At 40.6% G+C, this 13,044-nt stretch overlaps 1 non-coding gene across 1 annotated transcript; it reads right to left on the reverse strand.

The window, feature by feature from the left end:
• Window positions 1-6,605: 6,605 nt before the first annotated feature.
• On the reverse strand, window positions 6,606-6,676 carry TRNAG-GCC (transfer RNA glycine (anticodon GCC)). Its single transcript has one exon. It is a non-coding gene; the product is annotated as a tRNA-Gly (tRNA).
• Between the last annotated feature and the right edge of the window lie 6,368 nt (window positions 6,677-13,044).

Below are 13,044 nucleotides of genomic sequence, written 5' to 3' on the forward strand. Positions count from 1 at the left end.
GCCATCCATACTTAAACCAAACCGTGTGTTTCGTGCGTCCTTTCCAAAGTCTTTAAATTTTCTATCGATGTTTCGCCACTGCGAACCATCGGCGGGGTGTCTCAGCATCCCGTCCTGTTGACGCTCTTCAGCGTGCCATCGCATCATTCTAGCATTTCCCTTGTTCCTGAACAAATGCCTTAGCCGTGGTATTATAGGGAAATACCACATCACCTTAGCAGGAATTCTCTTCTTCGTTAGCTGCCCGTCAACTTCTCCTGGATCATCTCGTCTAATCTTGTATCGTAGTGCTTTGCAAACAGGGCATGCTTCTAGGTTCTCGTACTCCTCACCGCGATATAGGATACAATCATTCAGACATGCGTGAATCTTTTGAACTTCCAGTCCTAGAGGGCAGACTATCTTCTTAGCCTCGTACGTTGTCTCGGGCAATTTGTTTCCCTCCGGAAGAATGTTCTTGACGAGTTTCAATAAATCGTCAAATGCCTTGTCACTAACACTATTTTTTGCCTTCCACTGCAAGAACTCCAGAGTGGTATCCAACTTTTTGTGCCCCTACTCGCAACCTGGGTACAACGACGTTGTGTGGTCCTCTAACATCTTGTCCAATTTATGGGCCCCCTTTTCACTTTCGCATTCCTCCTTGGCGTCCTGCAACATCTGACCAAGATCATCCGCAACGTCGTTACCATGAGCATCTCTTTCCTCCTCGCCCGTTTGATTTCCTTCAAATCCAGCGTATAGAGCAAAGTCCGGAATATTGTCGTCTTCCACTTCATATTCTTCCATTTCAACACCTTGCTCTCCGTGTGATGTCCAACAATTATAGCTTGGCATGAACCCCGACTCAAACAAGTGGAAATGAATAGTCCTGGATGCAGAATACTCCTTCTGATTCTTACACTTATTGCATGGACAACAAATAAAACCCTTTTGCCTGTTAGCTTCGGCCACTCTCAAAAAATAATGCACGCCGTCAATAAACTCTGTGGACCGCCGGTCAGCGTACATCCATTGTCGATCCATCTACATGAAATGAAAAAAAATTGTACACAAATAATTATTCGTACAATAATGACAGTCATATAATAATTATAAAATAATTACAAACTCTTTCAACAGTCATACAATAATGACATATCATTATTCATACAAAAATTATGAAATATTACACCAAATAATTATTATTTACTATTTCTAAAGTTTTAAACTAATATTAATGTGTTGTACTTCTTTTAATTTTCATTTTAGTTTGTTTTCTATTATTTAAGATTAACTTTCACTATATTTTCCTTCTCAACTATTTTATAAAACCTTCTTTAGCAAATAAACTAAATTTCTATATATTCTTTCTTCCCCACACAAATTTTCTCTATCATCAACTTACAACAAAATTTTGGAGACAAAAAAGTGTGCAAAACATAGCTCCAAATGTAATATGACAAAAAAACATTGGAGGATGAAGTTACTAACCTTTTAGGCACCTCCGATTTGTATATAATCACCATAATAAATTTACTAGAAATTTTGGCATGACCTCCCCTCTTTTTTGAAGAAATTTTGAAGCTTGCTCGGGCTGGAGAAGGAAGAAGACATATATATAGGGGTTGGACTTTAGTCCCGGTTGGTGTTATGAACCGGGACTAAAGATCCAGGGGGGCCTGACAAGCCCTGACAGCATTTGAACCGGGACTAAAGATTACCAACCGGGACTAAAGATCAAATATGCCCGTTACCCTTTTTAACCGGGACTAAAGATCATCTTTAGTCCCGGTTTTTGTTGCAACCGGGACTATTGTGCAATTAGGCCAACCGACGAAAGATGGTTTCTCCACCAGTGATCATATTTTATATAAAACTTCTTTTTATTAATTATGATGACGATATACGGAAATATAAACATGGTTTATAGTATAGTAGTTTAAGTTAGGCTCACCCAGGCTTCACGGAAATCCTCGCTCTGCCACTAGCCTCACATTGGGTGCTTGAGTAATAATTGAAGAAAGAATCTTGCTATACGTACGACCAAGCCGTACGATTTGTGTCCGACCGAGTCATGCAACCAATCACTGAACTTATTTACTACTATGTGGGCTCAGACAAACAGCATATATGCTTATACTTACACTAGTCAGATGGATGGGTCGGACGTATAGGTCGGACGTATAGCAATTTCGTTGAAGAAATCAATAGACTCATAAACGATTGTTTTCTGTTTAAATTTTTGCAGAAATCAATAGACTCATAATTGCAGAAATCAATATGTTCGTGGTAGTCGTGGAAGCAACTTTCAAGTACTAAGGAAGACGAAAGTTGTTCCTGTAGCAGTGTAGCTACACCCATTTCAATCAATGTGCAGACTTCAAAAGGAACTGGAAGAAGAAAATATTATAGACTCATAAACGATTGTTTTCTGTTTAAATTTTCGCCTTTCCTCTGTTTTTAACAGACCGCAAAAAGTTAGTAATTGGAGATACTGCCCTGTACATCATGATGCTCAAATGAGATCAATATAGCATGACCAGGGAAGGTTTTTTTTTTTTTTTGGCCAGAAAGGTTAAAACACTTCGCTATTTTCAGTTGCTACACATTAGTATTACAAGGAAAAAAAAGGATGGCCATAACTACACCACTGATGTCTGCATGATTGTGATGTGACACAAAATATAATCAAATCACACTTCTTGGTTTTGCTGAAATCTATCTATGGAATTGCAAATTCTGCCTACAAATTAAAATGTTCATGCGAGCACATACAGTACAGGGAAAAAAACATCCATCATGCATATGCCCTGAATTTTGCAGACGTATAAGGAATCCTCCATTGGTTGTTGTATGCAGAACATTTTAGCCACCATCTCCATTTCAGCGTTTCTCAACCTTTAGATCTCCAGCTTCTGACTGTCATGCGGCAAGATGAAAAAGCTAAAATCTGAGCATTATATTTGGCTTCCACCATGCATCATGCTCAATGCATACATAAATAACAATTTCGAAGCTACACACAAGGAGATGTCTTTGATTTCGTGTACATTTCGAATTTGTGTTACAAATTACTCAGTCCATCCCTTCGTATCGATCAATGGCTGCTGCAGGATTTGGGCTCTATAAAATCAAGTAGTTGACTTAGATTTTGTGTGATGAAAACATTGGTAGTTGGCGATATTTCAAGTGTGAAAGATTGGTTTCTTGTGATAATTGGTTTTGTGAAGTGATGTTGCTATTGACCCCTGGCGGTCAGACCGGCTGGATGCCACCTACATGTGTTTTATGATCCCGACGGTCTAACCGCTGGCAAGGCGGCAGTCTGACTGGCGGGAGTGTGGCGGTCTAACCACAGGTGTATAGGTGGTCTGTGTAGGATCGAACATGAGTAACCAAGCCTACCAGAGGGGGTGAATGGTAGGGAAAATCAAAAACCCAAAAACTTTTAGCGGAAATAAAAGTTACCCTCAAATCGAAGAAGATCTTGACGTTGTCCAATCGCCGCTGGTCACACCGCTCCTAAGCCGCCGGTCTGACCGCCGTAGCCTGCCCGGTCAGACTGCTGAGTTGTCTTTGGTTAGACCGTTGTACTCCCACCGGTTAGTCTGCCGCCTTACTGTCGGTCAAACCGTCGGAATCCATAAAACACGTATCGACGAAACTCTTGAAAGTATATCAACTTTTTTGTATCAATATGTGCTTCCAAAGTACATCTAAAGCACTCCTTTCTGAACTCACAAACTAGGATTGAAACCACATAAACCCTAACTTTTCTCTCATAAAAGTCGATATATTTCTAGCCTCAACCCCTCGTCTATTTATACATCAAAAAACCCCTACTCAAATTAGGTGTAGAACTTCTATTCACAATAGGACTCAATTCCATGCTACCAAAATCATACGAGCCAGAATCCTATCCCCATCCATGTCGGACTCTGCGCTTGATCTCCAGCCCACGTGGGCCCTGTCTCCAGCTTGGTCTCCAGCCACCTACTACCGAGCCGCTCTCTGCCGAAATGCCTAATCGGCGACTAGTCGCGCGCCTGCTCCCCCGCGCGGCGCGGCCCCGGGGCGCGCGCGGAGGGGGGGTGGGGTGGACCGGGCAGCAGGAGGACGCGAGAGGACTGATGCGTGTCTAGTTTTTTTTGGTTGTTCTTCGGTTTTCCTCTGGTTCTGTCGGTTTTTTAGTTTTTCTTCAGTTTCCCTCTGGTTCTTCTGGTTTTTCAGGTTTTTAATATATATACAAACTTTGTATACACGTATATAAAGTTTGTATTCGTACCTATACAAACTTTATATATGTGATTTTTTTGTTTTTTTTGATTTTTTAATATGTGCGCATACAAAGTTTGTACATATCATAATATAAAGTTTGTACATGTTGTATACAAAGTTTGTACATATCATAATATAAAGTTTGTACATGTCGTATACAAAGTTTGTACACGTCGTATATAAAATTTGTATATATGTATGTTTTTTTATACATCAAAAATATATACATACAGTAGAGTAGTAGTATTAGTAGTAGTAGAGTAGAGTAGTACTAGTAGTACTACTGTAGACAGTAGTAGTAGTATAGGAGGAGGAGGCGGCGGCGGCGGCAGCAGCAGTTAGGAGTAGTACTAGACAAGTACTCCAGTACTAGGACTAGAGGCCACAAAATAGTTAAATGGATAGAATCGACTAAGCAGAGACATCCATAATCTTCTTTACATCAAGTAAATCCTTTGGCTCCTATACGCCTTTTTCTTTAAGTTATTTATTGTTTCTCTCGAGCCATAGGGAAAGTCTATGATAAATAAAAAAACATCTCACTCTTTCTCTATGGCCCACATTTCATGATAAATAGGGGAAGATGTTTTCTTCAAATTCTTTGTTCAATTCTGAACAAAAAAAAGAAAGGAAAGAAAGGAATTTTTCAGGCTGTGGTATCCTATATTTCCTAATGTATATTGTAGGAATAATCAAACTATTCCTTACAGCAGTCTGGAACACTTACGTCTTCGCAAAGCAAATAATGATCATTGTAATCGTAATTGTAGAATACGACTACAATTGAAATGCATACATTTGGTTCATACGCTATTGGGAAGAGTAGGTTTATTTTACAGACCGGGAACTCTCTAAGTCTTAAAGTAAAGGAAAGGGCCGCGATCGAAGTACCAACCGCAAACTGTGAGTAACCTTCTCTATTTCATTAACTAAGAGGGAATTAGAATCTTTCTCGAATGGCTACCCTTGACAAAGGGTAGCGTTGGTATCATAATTTACATGTAGTGGGTATAGTTTAGTGGTAAAAGTGTGATTCGTTCTATTATTAATAATTGAATTTGAAATGATATACTTAAGGCGTCCTTATGTTTTTTATATTCCGATGAAAACTTTAGTTCTTAGAAAGGATTTACTCCTTTTTCTCTCAATAGCATATTGAGGAAGAATATGCATTTTCGCGATTTGTACCCAAAGACTAATTGAAATTGCATGCAAAAAACAAATTGGATTTGGATTACGAGTACAGAGTCACGAAGCATGGATTCCAATTTTTAAAATATGAGTAAAGGATCTATGGATGAAGATACAAAAAAATTTATTTCCAATCATAACTAAATCTTCTTTTGTTAAAAAAAGGAAATGGAAGCCAAATAGCTAAAAAACGGTAGTTTTGGTTTACAAGAACCATCAGCATATTGTTTCAGCTTGGTGGAAACCCAATTCTTTTCCTCATGATCTCTTAAATGAAATTAGAGAACGAAGTAATTAGATTAGATAGATTTAGGCAAATTTCTATCTCCTACTCTTTAGGGATCATCTAGAAAGCAGAGAGCCTTGGTTCCATTCATACAAAAAAAGCTGACTTAGATGTTAAGTGGTGAGAATACCCATAAAGGAGCCGAATGAAATCAAAATTTCATGTTCGGTTTTGAATTAGAGACGTTAATAATAATCAACCAACGTCGACTATAACCTCTAGCCTTCCAAGCTAACGATGCGAGTTCGATTCTCACCACCCGCTCCATTCTGTATAAAATAACTATTCTATTTGTCTAGACATGATAGAGGCCTGTATTCAACCTTTTTCGTCCACCGGTTTCCAGCGCTCCAGAGCAGAGTAGAGCAGTTTGGTATAGCTCACAAGGCTCATAACCTTGAGGTCACGGGTTCGATTCCAGTCTCCACACTTAGCAGTCTGTATAAAAGGACTATTCTATTTGTCTAGATATGGTAGAGGGCTGGGTGGTTGGGCGGTATCCAACCCTTTTTATTCATTAGTTCCGGACCCTATAAGGCCAAATTTAGCAGGTTGCGAAGTAACTTGCTACCACAAGAGGAACTCTCAAGGCCCCCTACCTTGCAGAAAAGAAAAAAATAGATGAAAGAAAGGCACAGTCTATCTCCCTTCCCTTTAAAAGTTGTTTGCTGGTTGTTTGTTTCGATGAATCCCCAGTTTAGGGAGCCCTGTTGCCGAGTTCGATTCTCGCCGCAGTAGTGCTCTTTTTTTGAGTGGGGTGCAAAGGGGGCTAAGATAGTAAAGGGGTACGGTACTAGACTAACACCTATTACATTAATAAAAGTAGACTAAATTTTTTATCATGGTACGTACCTTACTAAATTAAGCTGGCGAGCGGCGGGAATCGAACCCATATCTTCTCCTTGGCAAGGAGATGTTTTACCATTGAACTACGCTCGCTACGTCCTATATTTTATAGGGTATATCCACCTGGGTCGACCGTCTATGTCTGGGTCGACCGTTTCATTTTCTATTTGAGTTTTAATTTTATTAATTTAATTGTCTGTCAATCAATTCGGGGCGCAAATTACATTTAAGAAATGAGAGAATTTAGAATAGCTACCAGAAAGACCAGTCCTATCCATAATGATGTATCGAAAAATACAACGTTTTTATTGTTTGAACAACCATCAAGAGAAGCAAATACAAGGGGTACACTAAGGACTAAGACTGAGGAAGTCACAATTAATGCAAAAACAGCTAATTGGAAAGCAATAGTCATATTTCTAATCCTTCAAGTTACCATCAAATAAAGTTAACTACGTATTATATTTGATCCCTCACTTAATCAAAATTGTAATAAAATACAAGTAGGAGGGGTTTAAAAGGGCTACCACGAGTTAAAAGAGCTTCCTATTCAATTCCAAAATAAACTAATAAACTAATACGCCCCACGCGAGCAGTCGCCCATTAGGGGCCCCGCTCTCTGCTGCCTGGGCCTCGACTCGGCTTGCCACCCAGCCGAAGCCTGCAGCCCAAACAACTAGCTGCACGCCTGCACCTGCACGCAGTACGCATACACATCCATGTACTGCATGCTACACAAGCATACACACCACGATACAGTATACACACATATATGCATGCTACATTACCTCACCGTACTGTAACGCTATCTACTCCAATCCAATTTCTTCCAATATCCTTCGCGAACACTGACCCTTGTACACACACTTCGTGAAGCCCATTGCAAAGATCTCTACCACACGCTGTCCATCCACCATATGCCATCTCGTATCCAACTTCGTCACCCGGTATCCTTGATCGTCTGGACATCAACTCCTCCCTAAGTCTTGCCCCGATCCCAACCGTTGACCAAAGATGACTCCCAAAAATCCTGACTCTAGTCACCTTCTCACATGGTATCCCGATCGCAGTAGACCTCTGCTCCTCCTTGAACATAGTCCCGGTCCTCACCATTGACCAAGGCTGACCTCAAGTTACCTGCACACAATCAGACAAAACAACTATTTCTGGGTACAGATATCACAACCTGACCCACATTAGTCACACGCACTCACACCAACATCCACACATAATTCCAAACCAATTCACTAAATAAATCATTTTGCAAAGCCAATTGTTCATCACAAATATTAATCATGACAATGATTTCATGGTCTGACCGGCGGAGCTATGGCGGTCTGACCAGTGGCAGGTGGACGGTTCGACCGGCGGCAACAGGACTTCGTCATCTGTCTCGTTCGAGGTAAATCTTTTATTCCGCAAAAAATTTTGGGTTTTTGGTTTTTTCTGCCATTCACCCCCTCTCTGATAGATTTGTTTGGTCTTGATCGATCATACATGCTCTTCGAATTCAACATCAAGAATGAGATCCCGATGCATCTGGGTGTGGAGGTGGTGCGGCTAGTGTACGTTTTCCTGACGCCACTCATGCACATGGTCTAAGCCAGGCTGCAACTTATATTACCGTGTGCTGCTCTATAGGCTAGCATGTGTATGTGCATTTTGCCATACGTTACAGATATGTTACAGTCTTGTAGAGCTGGTTGGCTGCACCCTCTTGCATATATATCCTCTAGTTAATTTTATGATTTCTGGAATTGAATCTGGTGGTCCTTTTATTTATAGTATAGAACTAATTGGACAATTGGTTGGTTCCTTGTGGTGGAACCAACCCACCTGGGTTCAAGTTTTAGACTTGATATGGGTGCTTGCATTTACAGTTAATTATTCTTCGGACGCGATGGCCGATCAACGGAAATATTGATCCCAGAAGATGGTGGGCAAAATTTGCTACAAGACATAAAAAATATGTAATTAGCCAGGGGGCACCGTAAGAACATGTATTTGTTGCAGGGCATTGAAAAAAACTGGTAATTAGCTGCTGGACACTCGCACCATTAATTTATTATTTTTGGAAGAATAGGATAGAGAAACAACCATTAAGGACAAGTTTGCCCTTGGCTCGAATGAATCCAACGTGGGCCCCACATGTAAGCCCCTCCACATCTTTCTTTCAGATGAGAGGACGGAGCAGCGAGACCAGGCCCCTTCGGCCGGCAGGAGGTAGGCGGTGGTGGTGGCACAACCATCCGTGGTGAGCGCGACGGAGGGCGTGGCCGGGACAGTGTGCTCGGTGACGAGCCGCTATGGCGAGACCAGCTACCGTGGTGGCGTCCGCACTGCTGCTGGTACTGCTCCTCATCTTCTCCCCTACATGTCCTCGCCACCGTGTTTGCGCCTCGTCGACGCCGAATCAAGCAAGGCAAGGAGGAGGAGATCCTTGGATCCAGCTCCCTACCACCCCTCGCCGCCCAAGGAAGTGGATCTAGAGACTAGCAAAATGACCAAGAGATGGCAGAGATGAGGGATCTCAATGGTGTTGGCGATGGTGACTACCGCGTGCTCCTCGATGCAAGTGGGGCCAAGCTGTTCGCAGACAGCATGCACACTGCGTGATCCTCTGCGCTGCCGTGCGACTGCTTGGTCGGTTGGGCCATGTGGTCCAACGAATAGTGGTGGAGACTAGACCGGAGGGGTAAGGGCCGGCGCCACCTCGTCTTCTCACCCGCCACCATGGCCACCGCCTCGCTAGCGCTCGTCGCTACCCCTCTATGTGACCACGCACGTTGGCCCTCCCCGTTGATGGCTCCGCCACGCCGTATGTACTGGCGTCCCCAGAGCATGCTAGCCATCCTTCGTGTGGTCAACGGGAAGATAAAGGAAGAAAAGGAAGAAAGAAAGAAGAGGAAAGAAAATAGAGCGCCTAAGGTAGAACCGTACTTACATAGCCGTTTCTCTCTCCAATTCTTCCGGATATAATAAAATAATCCTGCGAGTGTCTAGCAGCTAATTACCAGTTTTTTGCAATGCCTTACAGCAAATACGTGTTCTTATTGTGCCCCGTAACTAATTACATATTTTTTGGATGTCCTGTAGTAAATTTTACCAAGATAGTATAGACTCCATCCACAAGGGACATCCCAAGCGCCATGGTGACAAGGGGCAGCACACCCACAATTAGTGTCTAAACAGGGTGTTATTAACCTTGATTTGGTTTCTGAAAAATTCTTACAAGTCGATATCCACTTAAGTTATTTGGTTATAGAGCAATTTTAGCGTACTATCTTTGGTACTTAAGGTACCATAAATTTTTGATACCTCCAGATACTTTCTAGTGTAAAATTTGGTATATCGAGATATTAAAAATTTGTGTGTAAAATGTGGTACCTCGAGATACCAAATGTTGGATGGTAAAATTGTTGTTGGTTACCTGTTCCCAGTATCCCATATTACCAATGTTATGTGTGTAGAGTTATATATCTTGCGACCTGAGAAGGGCAGGGAACATATGTAATACATATCAGATTCTTCCCATTTGGAAACACCAGCTACTCTTGTTTTTTCCTTAAATTTCCTTCAGTCCTTTGCCTGGATGCATGCTCATTGCTATTGAACATACACAGTAAGAAAAATTGTATGTATCCCAGCATCTTGGATTTGGGGGAATCAAGTAAAGAAAGATGACAAGAGAACATAGACAGTAGAACTGTGTATAGCTCTGCATGTTGGATTTGGAGGCGTCGGTAAAATGGAGATGGTATCAAGCTGCAGTAACCCATCGATGTTTGCCCCTGATCTTGCATACGAGCTCAGCACTGAAACAGTTTGAACAACATCCTGAGCGGAAGATTGCGGATGATTCTTTGATGCTTCATCAAGCATGATATCTTTCACTTTCTATAACTGATAAAAGATGTCACTCACTTTACAGTGACAAAAAAAAAACAGATTTACAGGATAGTGGTTGTAAAAACATGATGTCACTCACTTTCTGTTACTGACAAATTAAATGACAATGAAATTTAGACAATTTTTCTTGAAAATTGGAATTCCAGATTTTCTTTAAACTTCATAAGCTGTGTTTGATAAAAGCAAAACATGGTAAGTCCGATAACCACGTGGTGACCTTTGCATTTGTCAACCTTGCCAAGGAGTTACGTTTGTTTTTAGTCAATGCCTTATGTCCTAAGACAATTTCCTTTTCTTTCTGTAAAATTGCATATCTCACATGCAAATTATTGCAAGGTCAAAATTTATGAAAGAGTAGTTTGATGTGCAGAGCGCTACTATATATGTACCCCTATTGACATATAAAAGTTGAAGGAAATTCCAGATAGTAATAAGGTATACGATATGCATGGAGCTTCACTCACCTGCCACATCAACTTAAACTTATGATAGGAAACAACTAGTGGTGAGGGAAAACTTTAGAAAAGGGAGGAAGAGTAACTGAACAAAGTGAAATTGTAAAAATGAGTTGCAGTTGGTGTTGTTTTCTTCTTTAGTTCCACCTCAGGACTCACCTCTTCATAGGCTTGCGGGCATACCCAGGGGAAAAATCACAGGTCCGCCACTGTATACACAAGTTGGATAATGTGTAAAATAGAATCAGAAGGGAAGAAATGGAAGTAACTTAATCACATGCATCATCGTTGGATGTTTTTCCTCTTGCTTCGGCTACTGTTGTTTATTGCGACAATGTTAGCGCCATCTATATGACTGCTAGTGCAGTTCATCATCGTCGAACGAAGCATATTAAGATTGACATTCATTTTGTTCGAGAGAAGGTTGCTTTGGGACAAGTTCGTGTTTTACACGTTGCGTCCTCTCATCAGTTTGCTGATATCATGACCAAAGGCTTGCCAGTTCAGTTATTCACTGAGTTTAGGTCCAGTCTTTGCGTTCGTGATACATACTCCCGCTTCGAGTGTGGGCGGGTATTAGAGTTAGACTAGATTTATAGCCTATATATCTACTGTATCTGTATATATCTCTTATTTAAGAGTTTGTTATAATCACTATTGTTTTGGCTATATAAATACAATCGCCCCCCACGTTCGGTTGTGTGGCGTCCAATTATTCTCTATATCTAAGGAGAAAATCTGCCAATTGTAAAAATCTAGAGATGAGTAGACACATAGTACAAACATTCATTGGCAGCAAGGTACAATTATGTGATAATCCCATCTTGAGCATGCTATACCCAGTTATCAATTAAAATGAATAAGTAGATCAAAACATGCATTTGATAAAAGAAACGAATGGAGTTCCCTGGATAGCAAATCACAGCTAAGATTTGAATAAGACAGGTTGCTAAATTCAGTGGTCTCCCAAAAAAGTGCATAAGACTTCTTTTTTTGGAGAGGAAGAGTTAATTAGTTAATTGTATAACATGAATTCTCTCAGGAATTATTAATGAGTCCACTAATTGACTAGATTTTAAAGAAAAAAGAGCAACATAGTATGGCACAACACAATGAAACTATATATGGCTAACTACCTTTTTTTAATTTAGGGACAAATAAGTGGATTAGGAATTTGGTTTAGCAAAATATACTTCTCCATTTGAAGACTATACATTTATACAGGTTGGGCTAGAGTGTTCAGGGTATCTCCGATGCCATGCCATAGCTATCCCATAATTTTTGTTTTACACATAAAAGATGCACACGCACCTGAACAACCACACAAGCAACGCACGCACCCACTGACGTATGCGTCATCCTTTAACGCACACTCAATAAACAGATGTCAATTATTAATCCCTAACATTACTAATTTATAATAAAAAGCATTCATGGTGTACAAAATTGTGGGTACAAGCTAGGATTTAAACCATGGAGGATAGAGTCATTCATCCACTACTAGGATTTAAACCTCGAGCAAGCTGCAGTCGTATATATATTAGCGTGTTTGTTTAAAAAAGGGCAAGGATCCAGAAGTGTGATTTCAAATTATGAACACTCATTTTTTTTCCAACTTGTTCCCCAAAAATGCTTCAGTTATCAGGCTTCTATAGGAAGACCAAGTATCATCTTTGAAGTTCTGGTGTACACACTTTGTTTGCTTAGGACAGCGAAATATTAATTAATTGTTGGATTTGGAGGTGTCGAGAAAACGGGGATCGCAGTTTGCTAGGCATCAAGGATATTATGTACTAGTACAATTTCACCCTAATGTGTTCTTCCAAGCATACATTGTTGTCGTCAATTTCAGACTCAAAAGGTTGTTGGTGCTACATCAAGAGCGTGTTAGCTAGTGAGTGAGACAATAGGGTGAGCTATTTATCATAAAAGAAAGAAGTTACATTTTCTAGCTAGGTGCAGATGACTGAAAACGTGATTCAATTCTCCACTGATATTTTTTGCTGCACTGATCGATGAAGGTCATTAAGAAAACAGAAAAAATAGTATTTCCTCACCTATTGCTTGCTAACTCCTTGCTGTTGAATAACTTTTAGA

The sequence above is a fragment of the Oryza sativa genome, chromosome 12, assembly GCF_034140825.1.
Source record: "Oryza sativa Japonica Group chromosome 12, ASM3414082v1".
NCBI lineage: Eukaryota > Viridiplantae > Streptophyta > Magnoliopsida > Poales > Poaceae > Oryza > Oryza sativa.